Source organism: Anomaloglossus baeobatrachus, chromosome 9 (genome assembly GCF_048569485.1).
Source record: "Anomaloglossus baeobatrachus isolate aAnoBae1 chromosome 9, aAnoBae1.hap1, whole genome shotgun sequence".
In the NCBI taxonomy this organism is placed as follows: domain Eukaryota; kingdom Metazoa; phylum Chordata; class Amphibia; order Anura; family Aromobatidae; genus Anomaloglossus; species Anomaloglossus baeobatrachus.
Window position 1 is genome coordinate 165,669,058 of NC_134361.1, and position 12,468 is coordinate 165,681,525.

General features: G+C 46.7%; 7 non-coding genes across 7 annotated transcripts; all 7 read right to left on the minus strand.

Moving 5' to 3' along the window:
* Positions 1 to 743: 743 nt before the first annotated feature.
* On the minus strand, positions 744 to 934 carry LOC142252752 (U2 spliceosomal RNA). The gene has a single exon (XR_012726119.1). It is a non-coding gene; the product is annotated as a U2 spliceosomal RNA (small nuclear RNA).
* Positions 935 to 2,322: 1,388 nt separating this feature from the next.
* On the minus strand, positions 2,323 to 2,516 carry LOC142253162 (U2 spliceosomal RNA). Its single transcript, XR_012726479.1, has one exon. It is a non-coding gene; the product is annotated as a U2 spliceosomal RNA (small nuclear RNA).
* A 2,190-nt stretch (positions 2,517 to 4,706) lies between these two features.
* On the minus strand, positions 4,707 to 4,897 carry LOC142252753 (U2 spliceosomal RNA). The gene has a single exon (XR_012726120.1). It is a non-coding gene; the product is annotated as a U2 spliceosomal RNA (small nuclear RNA).
* A 1,388-nt stretch (positions 4,898 to 6,285) lies between these two features.
* Positions 6,286 to 6,476, minus strand: LOC142252754 (U2 spliceosomal RNA). The gene has a single exon (XR_012726121.1). It is a non-coding gene; the product is annotated as a U2 spliceosomal RNA (small nuclear RNA).
* A 1,388-nt stretch (positions 6,477 to 7,864) lies between these two features.
* LOC142252755 (U2 spliceosomal RNA) lies at positions 7,865 to 8,055 on the minus strand. The gene has a single exon (XR_012726122.1). It is a non-coding gene; the product is annotated as a U2 spliceosomal RNA (small nuclear RNA).
* Positions 8,056 to 9,443: 1,388 nt separating this feature from the next.
* Positions 9,444 to 9,634, minus strand: LOC142252756 (U2 spliceosomal RNA). The gene has a single exon (XR_012726123.1). It is a non-coding gene; the product is annotated as a U2 spliceosomal RNA (small nuclear RNA).
* Positions 9,635 to 11,022: 1,388 nt separating this feature from the next.
* On the minus strand, positions 11,023 to 11,213 carry LOC142252757 (U2 spliceosomal RNA). The gene has a single exon (XR_012726124.1). It is a non-coding gene; the product is annotated as a U2 spliceosomal RNA (small nuclear RNA).
* Positions 11,214 to 12,468: the final 1,255 nt, after the last annotated feature.

Genomic DNA, 12,468 nt, shown 5'->3' on the forward strand with positions numbered 1-12,468 from the left:
AGAAAAACTTACTATCAAAGGTTAGAGGGGGGCTTTCTCAGAGGGCTTTTTACAGTTTTTCTATTCCCAATTAGCCGTTTAAGTGTACTTATTGAAAGTAGTAATTCTTTCATAGGCCGCCCTTTCTTAGTATTTGACGTTCCTTATATTGCGGTATGAGGCTTTGCAGCAGGTTGCAAACATTCATCACCCATGACTGTCCCCAATTGAGCTCAGAAGCTCAATGTCTATCATGACCTCTCTTTTAGAATGTCCAAGAGCAAGCAAACTATTCCTCCAGGAGAGGGCGCCAACAGACTACTAAAGAGATCATCATTACTCAAAGAAAACCCCAAAAACCAATGCATGATAGGAATAAACAGGTAACTTTCTTTGGAGTGGAAGCGGAGAGATCGCACCAGATGCCAATTCTAGATCTTATCACACCTGTGGTCACTGCAGCAGCAGGTGAATCCACTTTGTCCAAAAGGGATCTATTCCATTCAATTGCAAATGATCTAGATAAGACAGAGAACTGCAGCACGGGACATAGCCGAGTTGGTCAGGTTGAGTGGTGATGAGTTTGCTATTTGGATGAATAAAGAAAGTCAAAAGTGTGAAAGATAAAAAACAAAAGGAGGAAGTGTGAAAAGTGAATGGGCCAAATTGAGGTGCATATGAAGACGTATGCTTTCTTCCAATTCATTAAACCGGGCTAATATGAATCAGGTGAATTGAGTTCTGCTTTTGGAAACTGGGTTAAGAAGGGGTGCACCGGTCCTGGAGGTACTGCAATACCAGGTCAATGCGTGGAGTGGACAGAGCAAGCTCTTTTTCCATCTCCCTGTTCTAAAAATCCATTTAATATATGGTCCCCAGATAGGGGACGTATCAGATATTAAACTGATAAGAACAGATACTACACTTGATCTTAGCCAAAAGGCCGAGAAGCGATAACCAGAATTGGTTTGGGCCTCGAGTGGCACCCTGGCCTATGCCGGACACATCTTAGGGAGAGAGAGCGAGAGGGAGACAAACCCACGCCTACAGAAGACATTTTGTCACCCAAGCCAACCCTTGAAAAGGCTGCTTTGCAGAGCAAAAACAAGAAGAATGGTGCGTTTTGCAGCCGCCGCCCCCCACTGCAATGAATCTGAATAACTCCTCCTTTAGGGCGCAAGCAACTCCCCTCCCCCTTGCAGTCTTTCCAATTCACGATACAAAAAGACGGACAGGACAGGTTGCCTGACTTTCCGTCACTGCCACCCTTTGCCATCCTTACCCGTAGAAAGCCCTTTCATCATCCCCAAACCCTAATCTTTTCCCTTTCCTTCCCAGCCCCCAAACCCTGCCCTCTGTACCCTTCTCACCACCCGCATCCCTTCTCCTGTCATCCCCCTACCACCCGGGAAAAAAAGAGCTTGCCCCCTCCTTACACTAGCCCACCCTCCCACCCAAAGAACAACTTCTGCTGCGCAGCTTGTTTTCTAGGCAGCAGCGCTATTGTGATGTCAGCGGGGGCATTGTGACAAGCCGCCAGTGTTCCGTCTCTTCATGTTGTGCACAGTTCAAACGGAAAATACATCAACAGGCAGACTACAGAAAAACTTACTATCAAAGGTTAGAGGGGGGCTTTCTCAGAGGGCTTTTTACAGTTTTTCTATTCCCAATTAGCCGTTTAAGTGTACTTATTGAAAGTAGTAATTCTTTCATAGGCCGCCCTTTCTTAGTATTTGACGTTCCTTATATTGCGGTATGAGGCTTTGCAGCAGGTTGCAAACATTCATCACCCATGACTGTCCCCAATTGAGCTCAGAAGCTCAATGTCTATCATGACCTCTCTTTTAGAATGTCCAAGAGCAAGCAAACTATTCCTCCAGGAGAGGGCGCCAACAGACTACTAAAGAGATCATCATTACTCAAAGAAAACCCCAAAAACCAATGCATGATAGGAATAAACAGGTAACTTTCTTTGGAGTGGAAGCGGAGAGATCGCACCAGATGCCAATTCTAGATCTTATCACACCTGTGGTCACTGCAGCAGCAGGTGAATCCACTTTGTCCAAAAGGGATCTATTCCATTCAATTGCAAATGATCTAGATAAGACAGAGAACTGCAGCACGGGACATAGCCGAGTTGGTCAGGTTGAGTGGTGATGAGTTTGCTATTTGGATGAATAAAGAAAGTCAAAAGTGTGAAAGATAAAAAACAAAAGGAGGAAGTGTGAAAAGTGAATGGGCCAAATTGAGGTGCATATGAAGACGTATGCTTTCTTCCAATTCATTAAACCGGGCTAATATGAATCAGGTGAATTGAGTTCTGCTTTTGGAAACTGGGTTAAGAAGGGGTGCACCGGTCCTGGAGGTACTGCAATACCAGGTCAATGCGTGGAGTGGACAGAGCAAGCTCTTTTTCCATCTCCCTGTTCTAAAAATCCATTTAATATATGGTCCCCAGATAGGGGACGTATCAGATATTAAACTGATAAGAACAGATTTTTTGATTTAATGAAGCTTTCCAAAGCACCACAAAAAATGCATGACCGAAGTCACACCAAAAACAGTGCAAAGGCTAGGATTCGTGTGGACCCCACCGTGAGGAGAGGGTCCCCAAAAATCAACCCCGTCCCTCCGAGCCAGAAGGCCACAGCAAGGGTCAGGGATCTTCGGTGCTCCCCCAAGCCGAAGCCTGGTTGAGCCTTGTCGTTGCTCCCAGCGTCCACCCAGGCATCTTACCCAAGTGGAGTAGAGAGCTACTAGTTGTTGGTTTCGCAGCCGAAACTGCCCGGACCGTCAACCGGTGTTGGTTTCTCAGCCCAAGGCTAACCGGACCTCCAACCGGGTGTTGGTTTCTCAGCCGAAGCTGACCCAGACCTCCAACCGGGTGTTGGTTTCTCAGCCGAAGCTGACCCAGACCTCCAACCGGGTGTTAGTTTCTCAACCCAAAGCTGACCAGACCTCCGACCGGGATTATAAAAATTTCCCTTCCTAGCCAGAAGGCCGGGATAGGGTAATATGCTCAAAAAGTATGAAAAGGCAAGGTACGGTGTGCTACAGAGCCCAAGGCTTGCCGGGGTCCCAAGCCAGCAAGCTCAGACTCACTCCAGGGTCGTCAGTCCTGGGGCACGTTGTACCATAGCCCCCCACCCTTACTCAGTCTAATAGCCTCGATCCTGGTAGGGCCATGTTTTCCTCTAGATGAATATACTATCCACCCAGAGTACTAGCAAGCGCAACCTTCCAGTGTGCATTGTATCATTGTACTAAGGTGGCTTGGAGCTTAAACCACCTCTTCGAACAACACTACACTTGATCTTAGCCAAAAGGCCGAGAAGCGATAACCAGAATTGGTTTGGGCCTCGAGTGGCACCCTGGCCTATGCCGGACACATCTTAGGGAGAGAGAGCGAGAGGGAGACAAACCCACGCCTACAGAAGACATTTTGTCACCCAAGCCAACCCTTGAAAAGGCTGCTTTGCAGAGCAAAAACAAGAAGAATGGTGCGTTTTGCAGCCGCCGCCCCCCACTGCAATGAATCTGAATAACTCCTCCTTTAGGGCGCAAGCAACTCCCCTCCCCCTTGCAGTCTTTCCAATTCACGATACAAAAAGACGGACAGGACAGGTTGCCTGACTTTCCGTCACTGCCACCCTTTGCCATCCTTACCCGTAGAAAGCCCTTTCATCATCCCCAAACCCTAATCTTTTCCCTTTCCTTCCCAGCCCCCAAACCCTGCCCTCTGTACCCTTCTCACCACCCGCATCCCTTCTCCTGTCATCCCCCTACCACCCGGGAAAAAAAGAGCTTGCCCCCTCCTTACACTAGCCCACCCTCCCACCCAAAGAACAACTTCTGCTGCGCAGCTTGTTTTCTAGGCAGCAGCGCTATTGTGATGTCAGCGGGGGCATTGTGACAAGCCGCCAGTGTTCCGTCTCTTCATGTTGTGCACAGTTCAAACGGAAAATACATCAACAGGCAGACTACAGAAAAACTTACTATCAAAGGTTAGAGGGGGGCTTTCTCAGAGGGCTTTTTACAGTTTTTCTATTCCCAATTAGCCGTTTAAGTGTACTTATTGAAAGTAGTAATTCTTTCATAGGCCGCCCTTTCTTAGTATTTGACGTTCCTTATATTGCGGTATGAGGCTTTGCAGCAGGTTGCAAACATTCATCACCCATGACTGTCCCCAATTGAGCTCAGAAGCTCAATGTCTATCATGACCTCTCTTTTAGAATGTCCAAGAGCAAGCAAACTATTCCTCCAGGAGAGGGCGCCAACAGACTACTAAAGAGATCATCATTACTCAAAGAAAACCCCAAAAACCAATGCATGATAGGAATAAACAGGTAACTTTCTTTGGAGTGGAAGCGGAGAGATCGCACCAGATGCCAATTCTAGATCTTATCACACCTGTGGTCACTGCAGCAGCAGGTGAATCCACTTTGTCCAAAAGGGATCTATTCCATTCAATTGCAAATGATCTAGATAAGACAGAGAACTGCAGCACGGGACATAGCCGAGTTGGTCAGGTTGAGTGGTGATGAGTTTGCTATTTGGATGAATAAAGAAAGTCAAAAGTGTGAAAGATAAAAAACAAAAGGAGGAAGTGTGAAAAGTGAATGGGCCAAATTGAGGTGCATATGAAGACGTATGCTTTCTTCCAATTCATTAAACCGGGCTAATATGAATCAGGTGAATTGAGTTCTGCTTTTGGAAACTGGGTTAAGAAGGGGTGCACCGGTCCTGGAGGTACTGCAATACCAGGTCAATGCGTGGAGTGGACAGAGCAAGCTCTTTTTCCATCTCCCTGTTCTAAAAATCCATTTAATATATGGTCCCCAGATAGGGGACGTATCAGATATTAAACTGATAAGAACAGATACTACACTTGATCTTAGCCAAAAGGCCGAGAAGCGATAACCAGAATTGGTTTGGGCCTCGAGTGGCACCCTGGCCTATGCCGGACACATCTTAGGGAGAGAGAGCGAGAGGGAGACAAACCCACGCCTACAGAAGACATTTTGTCACCCAAGCCAACCCTTGAAAAGGCTGCTTTGCAGAGCAAAAACAAGAAGAATGGTGCGTTTTGCAGCCGCCGCCCCCCACTGCAATGAATCTGAATAACTCCTCCTTTAGGGCGCAAGCAACTCCCCTCCCCCTTGCAGTCTTTCCAATTCACGATACAAAAAGACGGACAGGACAGGTTGCCTGACTTTCCGTCACTGCCACCCTTTGCCATCCTTACCCGTAGAAAGCCCTTTCATCATCCCCAAACCCTAATCTTTTCCCTTTCCTTCCCAGCCCCCAAACCCTGCCCTCTGTACTCTTCTCACCACCCGCATCCCTTCTCCTGTCATCCCCCTACCACCCGGGAAAAAAAGAGCTTGCCCCCTCCTTACACTAGCCCACCCTCCCACCCAAAGAACAACTTCTGCTGCGCAGCTTGTTTTCTAGGCAGCAGCGCTATTGTGATGTCAGCGGGGGCATTGTGACAAGCCGCCAGTGTTCCGTCTCTTCATGTTGTGCACAGTTCAAACGGAAAATACATCAACAGGCAGACTACAGAAAAACTTACTATCAAAGGTTAGAGGGGGGCTTTCTCAGAGGGCTTTTTACAGTTTTTCTATTCCCAATTAGCCGTTTAAGTGTACTTATTGAAAGTAGTAATTCTTTCATAGGCCGCCCTTTCTTAGTATTTGACGTTCCTTATATTGCGGTATGAGGCTTTGCAGCAGGTTGCAAACATTCATCACCCATGACTGTCCCCAATTGAGCTCAGAAGCTCAATGTCTATCATGACCTCTCTTTTAGAATGTCCAAGAGCAAGCAAACTATTCCTCCAGGAGAGGGCGCCAACAGACTACTAAAGAGATCATCATTACTCAAAGAAAACCCCAAAAACCAATGCATGATAGGAATAAACAGGTAACTTTCTTTGGAGTGGAAGCGGAGAGATCGCACCAGATGCCAATTCTAGATCTTATCACACCTGTGGTCACTGCAGCAGCAGGTGAATCCACTTTGTCCAAAAGGGATCTATTCCATTCAATTGCAAATGATCTAGATAAGACAGAGAACTGCAGCACGGGACATAGCCGAGTTGGTCAGGTTGAGTGGTGATGAGTTTGCTATTTGGATGAATAAAGAAAGTCAAAAGTGTGAAAGATAAAAAACAAAAGGAGGAAGTGTGAAAAGTGAATGGGCCAAATTGAGGTGCATATGAAGACGTATGCTTTCTTCCAATTCATTAAACCGGGCTAATATGAATCAGGTGAATTGAGTTCTGCTTTTGGAAACTGGGTTAAGAAGGGGTGCACCGGTCCTGGAGGTACTGCAATACCAGGTCAATGCGTGGAGTGGACAGAGCAAGCTCTTTTTCCATCTCCCTGTTCTAAAAATCCATTTAATATATGGTCCCCAGATAGGGGACGTATCAGATATTAAACTGATAAGAACAGATACTACACTTGATCTTAGCCAAAAGGCCGAGAAGCGATAACCAGAATTGGTTTGGGCCTCGAGTGGCACCCTGGCCTATGCCGGACACATCTTAGGGAGAGAGAGCGAGAGGGAGACAAACCCACGCCTACAGAAGACATTTTGTCACCCAAGCCAAACCTTGAAAAGGCTGCTTTGCAGAGCAAAAACAAGAAGAATGGTGCGTTTTGCAGCCGCCGCCCCCCACTGCAATGAATCTGAATAACTCCTCCTTTAGGGCGCAAGCAACTCCCCTCCCCCTTGCAGTCTTTCCAATTCACGATACAAAAAGACGGACAGGACAGGTTGCCTGACTTTCCGTCACTGCCACCCTTTGCCATCCTTACCCGTAGAAAGCCCTTTCATCATCCCCAAACCCTAATCTTTTCCCTTTCCTTCCCAGCCCCCAAACCCTGCCCTCTGTACCCTTCTCACCACCCGCATCCCTTCTCCTGTCATCCCCCTACCACCCGGGAAAAAAAGAGCTTGCCCCCTCCTTACACTAGCCCACCCTCCCACCCAAAGAACAACTTCTGCTGCGCAGCTTGTTTTCTAGGCAGCAGCGCTATTGTGATGTCAGCGGGGGCATTGTGACAAGCCGCCAGTGTTCCGTCTCTTCATGTTGTGCACAGTTCAAACGGAAAATACATCAACAGGCAGACTACAGAAAAACTTACTATCAAAGGTTAGAGGGGTGCTTTCTCAGAGGGCTTTTTACAGTTTTTCTATTCCCAATTAGCCGTTTAAGTGTACTTATTGAAAGTAGTAATTCTTTCATAGGCCGCCCTTTCTTAGTATTTGACGTTCCTTATATTGCGGTATGAGGCTTTGCAGCAGGTTGCAAACATTCATCACCCATGACTGTCCCCAATTGAGCTCAGAAGCTCAATGTCTATCATGACCTCTCTTTTAGAATGTCCAAGAGCAAGCAAACTATTCCTCCAGGAGAGGGCGCCAACAGACTACTAAAGAGATCATCATTACTCAAAGAAAACCCCAAAAACCAATGCATGATAGGAATAAACAGGTAACTTTCTTTGGAGTGGAAGCGGAGAGATCGCACCAGATGCCAATTCTAGATCTTATCACACCTGTGGTCACTGCAGCAGCAGGTGAATCCACTTTGTCCAAAAGGGATCTATTCCATTCAATTGCAAATGATCTAGATAAGACAGAGAACTGCAGCACGGGACATAGCCGAGTTGGTCAGGTTGAGTGGTGATGAGTTTGCTATTTGGATGAATAAAGAAAGTCAAAAGTGTGAAAGATAAAAAACAAAAGGAGGAAGTGTGAAAAGTGAATGGGCCAAATTGAGGTGCATATGAAGACGTATGCTTTCTTCCAATTCATTAAACCGGGCTAATATGAATCAGGTGAATTGAGTTCTGCTTTTGGAAACTGGGTTAAGAAGGGGTGCACCGGTCCTGGAGGTACTGCAATACCAGGTCAATGCGTGGAGTGGACAGAGCAAGCTCTTTTTCCATCTCCCTGTTCTAAAAATCCATTTAATATATGGTCCCCAGATAGGGGACGTATCAGATATTAAACTGATAAGAACAGATACTACACTTGATCTTAGCCAAAAGGCCGAGAAGCGATAACCAGAATTGGTTTGGGCCTCGAGTGGCACCCTGGCCTATGCCGGACACATCTTAGGGAGAGAGAGCGAGAGGGAGACAAACCCACGCCTACAGAAGACATTTTGTCACCCAAGCCAACCCTTGAAAAGGCTGCTTTGCAGAGCAAAAACAAGAAGAATGGTGCGTTTTGCAGCCGCCGCCCCCCACTGCAATGAATCTGAATAACTCCTCCTTTAGGGCGCAAGCAACTCCCCTCCCCCTTGCAGTCTTTCCAATTCACGATACAAAAAGACGGACAGGACAGGTTGCCTGACTTTCCGTCACTGCCACCCTTTGCCATCCTTACCCGTAGAAAGCCCTTTCATCATCCCCAAACCCTAATCTTTTCCCTTTCCTTCCCAGCCCCCAAACCCTGCCCTCTGTACCCTTCTCACCACCCGCATCCCTTCTCCTGTCATCCCCCTACCACCCGGGAAAAAAAGAGCTTGCCCCCTCCTTACACTAGCCCACCCTCCCACCCAAAGAACAACTTCTGCTGCGCAGCTTGTTTTCTAGGCAGCAGCGCTATTGTGATGTCAGCGGGGGCATTGTGACAAGCCGCCAGTGTTCCGTCTCTTCATGTTGTGCACAGTTCAAACGGAAAATACATCAACAGGCAGACTACAGAAAAACTTACTATCAAAGGTTAGAGGGGGGCTTTCTCAGAGGGCTTTTTACAGTTTTTCTATTCCCAATTAGCCGTTTAAGTGTACTTATTGAAAGTAGTAATTCTTTCATAGGCCGCCCTTTCTTAGTATTTGACGTTCCTTATATTGCGGTATGAGGCTTTGCAGCAGGTTGCAAACATTCATCACCCATGACTGTCCCCAATTGAGCTCAGAAGCTCAATGTCTATCATGACCTCTCTTTTAGAATGTCCAAGAGCAAGCAAACTATTCCTCCAGGAGAGGGCGCCAACAGACTACTAAAGAGATCATCATTACTCAAAGAAAACCCCAAAAACCAATGCATGATAGGAATAAACAGGTAACTTTCTTTGGAGTGGAAGCGGAGAGATCGCACCAGATGCCAATTCTAGATCTTATCACACCTGTGGTCACTGCAGCAGCAGGTGAATCCACTTTGTCCAAAAGGGATCTATTCCATTCAATTGCAAATGATCTAGATAAGACAGAGAACTGCAGCACGGGACATAGCCGAGTTGGTCAGGTTGAGTGGTGATGAGTTTGCTATTTGGATGAATAAAGAAAGTCAAAAGTGTGAAAGATAAAAAACAAAAGGAGGAAGTGTGAAAAGTGAATGGGCCAAATTGAGGTGCATATGAAGACGTATGCTTTCTTCCAATTCATTAAACCGGGCTAATATGAATCAGGTGAATTGAGTTCTGCTTTTGGAAACTGGGTTAAGAAGGGGTGCACCGGTCCTGGAGGTACTGCAATACCAGGTCAATGCGTGGAGTGGACAGAGCAAGCTCTTTTTCCATCTCCCTGTTCTAAAAATCCATTTAATATATGGTCCCCAGATAGGGGACGTATCAGATATTAAACTGATAAGAACAGATACTACACTTGATCTTAGCCAAAAGGCCGAGAAGCGATAACCAGAATTGGTTTGGGCCTCGAGTGGCACCCTGGCCTATGCCGGACACATCTTAGGGAGAGAGAGCGAGAGGGAGACAAACCCACGCCTACAGAAGACATTTTGTCACCCAAGCCAACCCTTGAAAAGGCTGCTTTGCAGAGCAAAAACAAGAAGAATGGTGCGTTTTGCAGCCGCCGCCCCCCACTGCAATGAATCTGAATAACTCCTCCTTTAGGGCGCAAGCAACTCCCCTCCCCCTTGCAGTCTTTCCAATTCACGATACAAAAAGACGGACAGGACAGGTTGCCTGACTTTCCGTCACTGCCACCCTTTGCCATCCTTACCCGTAGAAAGCCCTTTCATCATCCCCAAACCCTAATCTTTTCCCTTTCCTTCCCAGCCCCCAAACCCTGCCCTCTGTACCCTTCTCACCACCCGCATCCCTTCTCCTGTCATCCCCCTACCACCCGGGAAAAAAAGAGCTTGCCCCCTCCTTACACTAGCCCACCCTCCCACCCAAAGAACAACTTCTGCTGCGCAGCTTGTTTTCTAGGCAGCAGCGCTATTGTGATGTCAGCGGGGGCATTGTGACAAGCCGCCAGTGTTCCGTCTCTTCATGTTGTGCACAGTTCAAACGGAAAATACATCAACAGGCAGACTACAGAAAAACTTACTATCAAAGGTTAGAGGGGGGCTTTCTCAGAGGGCTTTTTACAGTTTTTCTATTCCCAATTAGCCGTTTAAGTGTACTTATTGAAAGTAGTAATTCTTTCATAGGCCGCCCTTTCTTAGTATTTGACGTTCCTTATATTGCGGTATGAGGCTTTGCAGCAGGTTGCAAACATTCATCACCCATGACTGTCCCCAATTGAGCTCAGAAGCTCAATGTCTATCATGACCTCTCTTTTAGAATGTCCAAGAGCAAGCAAACTATTCCTCCAGGAGAGGGCGCCAACAGACTACTAAAGAGATCATCATTACTCAAAGAAAACCCCAAAAACCAATGCATGATAGGAATAAACAGGTAACTTTCTTTGGAGTGGAAGCGGAGAGATCGCACCAGATGCCAATTCTAGATCTTATCACACCTGTGGTCACTGCAGCAGCAGGTGAATCCACTTTGTCCAAAAGGGATCTATTCCATTCAATTGCAAATGATCTAGATAAGACAGAGAACTGCAGCACGGGACATAGCCGAGTTGGTCAGGTTGAGTGGTGATGAGTTTGCTATTTGGATGAATAAAGAAAGTCAAAAGTGTGAAAGATAAAAAACAAAAGGAGGAAGTGTGAAAAGTGAATGGGCCAAATTGAGGTGCATATGAAGACGTATGCTTTCTTCCAATTCATTAAACCGGGCTAATATGAATCAGGTGAATTGAGTTCTGCTTTTGGAAACTGGGTTAAGAAGGGGTGCACCGGTCCTGGAGGTACTGCAATACCAGGTCAATGCGTGGAGTGGACAGAGCAAGCTCTTTTTCCATCTCCCTGTTCTAAAAATCCATTTAATATATGGTCCCCAGATAGGGGACGTATCAGATATTAAACTGATAAGAACAGATACTACACTTGATCTTAGCCAAAAGGCCGAGAAGCGATAACCAGAATTGGTTTGGGCCTCGAGTGGCACCCTGGCCTATGCCGGACACATCTTAGGGAGAGAGAGCGAGAGGGAGACAAACCCACGCCTACAGAAGACATTTTGTCACCCAAGCCAACCCTTGAAAAGGCTGCTTTGCAGAGCAAAAACAAGAAGAATGGTGCGTTTTGCAGCCGCCGCCCCCCACTGCAATGAATCTGAATAACTCCTCCTTTAGGGCGCAAGCAACTCCCCTCCCCCTTGCAGTCTTTCCAATTCACGATACAAAAAGACGGACAGGACAGGTTGCCTGACTTTCCGTCACTGCCACCCTTTGCCATCCTTACCCGTAGAAAGCCCTTTCATCATCCCCAAACCCTAATCTTTTCCCTTTCCTTCCCAGCCCCCAAACCCTGCCCTCTGTACCCTTCTCACCACCCGCATCCCTTCTCCTGTCATCCCCCTACCACCCGGGAAAAAAAGAGCTTGCCCCCTCCTTACACTAGCCCACCCTCCCACCCAAAGAACAACTTCTGCTGCGCAGCTTGTTTTCTAGGCAGCAGCGCTATTGTGATGTCAGCGGGGGCATTGTGACAAGCCGCCAGTGTTCCGTCTCTTCATGTTGTGCACAGTTCAAACGGAAAATACATCAACAGGCAGACTACAGAAAAACTTACTATCAAAGGTTAGAGGGGGGCTTTCTCAGAGGGCTTTTTACAGTTTTTCTATTCCCAATTAGCCGTTTAAGTGTACTTATTGAAAGTAGTAATTCTTTCATAGGCCGCCCTTTCTTAGTATTTGACGTTCCTTATATTGCGGTATGAGGCTTTGCAGCAGGTTGCAAACATTCATCACCCATGACTGTCCCCAATTGAGCTCAGAAGCTCAATGTCTATCATGACCTCTCTTTTAGAATGTCCAAGAGCAAGCAAACTATTCCTCCAGGAGAGGGCGCCAACAGACTACTAAAGAGATCATCATTACTCAAAGAAAACCCCAAAAACCAATGCATGATAGGAATAAACAGGTAACTTTCTTTGGAGTGGAAGCGGAGAGATCGCACCAGATGCCAATTCTAGATCTTATCACACCTGTGGTCACTGCAGCAGCAGGTGAATCCACTTTGTCCAAAAGGGATCTATTCCATTCAATTGCAAATGATCTAGATAAGACAGAGAACTGCAGCACGGGACATAGCCGAGTTGGTCAGGTTGAGTGGTGATGAGTTTGCTATTTGGATGAATAAAGAAAGTCAAAAGTGTGAAAGATAAAAAA